Below are 655 nucleotides of genomic sequence, written 5' to 3'. Positions count from 1 at the left end.
TTTGTAGTTTTTATAATCCTGACGATAACAGCGACATAAACACGATACATGAAACATTTCCATCCCCATGCTGATCTTCGCACCCCCAACAATGAAACAATAGCCAACCCCAAACCCCCCCCCCCCTTCTAGATTTGTGCCTCTACTGGCATTTTAATTTTCTCTGAGAAAGTCGACGAACGGCTGCCACCTCCGGATGAACACTGACATTAACCCTCTCGGGGTGAACTTTATTTTCCCGACACTGAGAAACCCAGCCATGTCACTAACCCAGGTCTCTAGTTTTGGGGACTTCGAGTCTCTCCACATTAACAGAATCAGTCTCTGGCTACTGATGTGTTAGGCAGGCTGGGTCGACGTGGACTGCACTTGATGCAGTGTAGCGAGAGACAGACCTCCAACACTGGATAAGATGCAACACGATTTTATTTAACGCCTTAACTACTATACATGTTTAACTGTGGGTTAACACTATGCTGACTGAACTGGAGACCTAGTACTAGCCTGACCAGACTTACTAGCTACCGCATGGTGTTTGCACTGGCTAACGCTCACGAGCTCTGACTGTCCCAGAGGCTGGGTCCAGAGAGCGCGGGAAACCTAGTGCCCTCTGGCTTTATAGTGGTAGTGTTCTGTCTGGTGATTGGCTGCTCTG

The sequence above is a fragment of the Scyliorhinus canicula genome, chromosome 17 (genome assembly GCF_902713615.1).
Source record: "Scyliorhinus canicula chromosome 17, sScyCan1.1, whole genome shotgun sequence".
Taxonomy (NCBI): domain Eukaryota; kingdom Metazoa; phylum Chordata; class Chondrichthyes; order Carcharhiniformes; family Scyliorhinidae; genus Scyliorhinus; species Scyliorhinus canicula.
Note: the sequence above shows the minus strand (reverse complement) of the source record.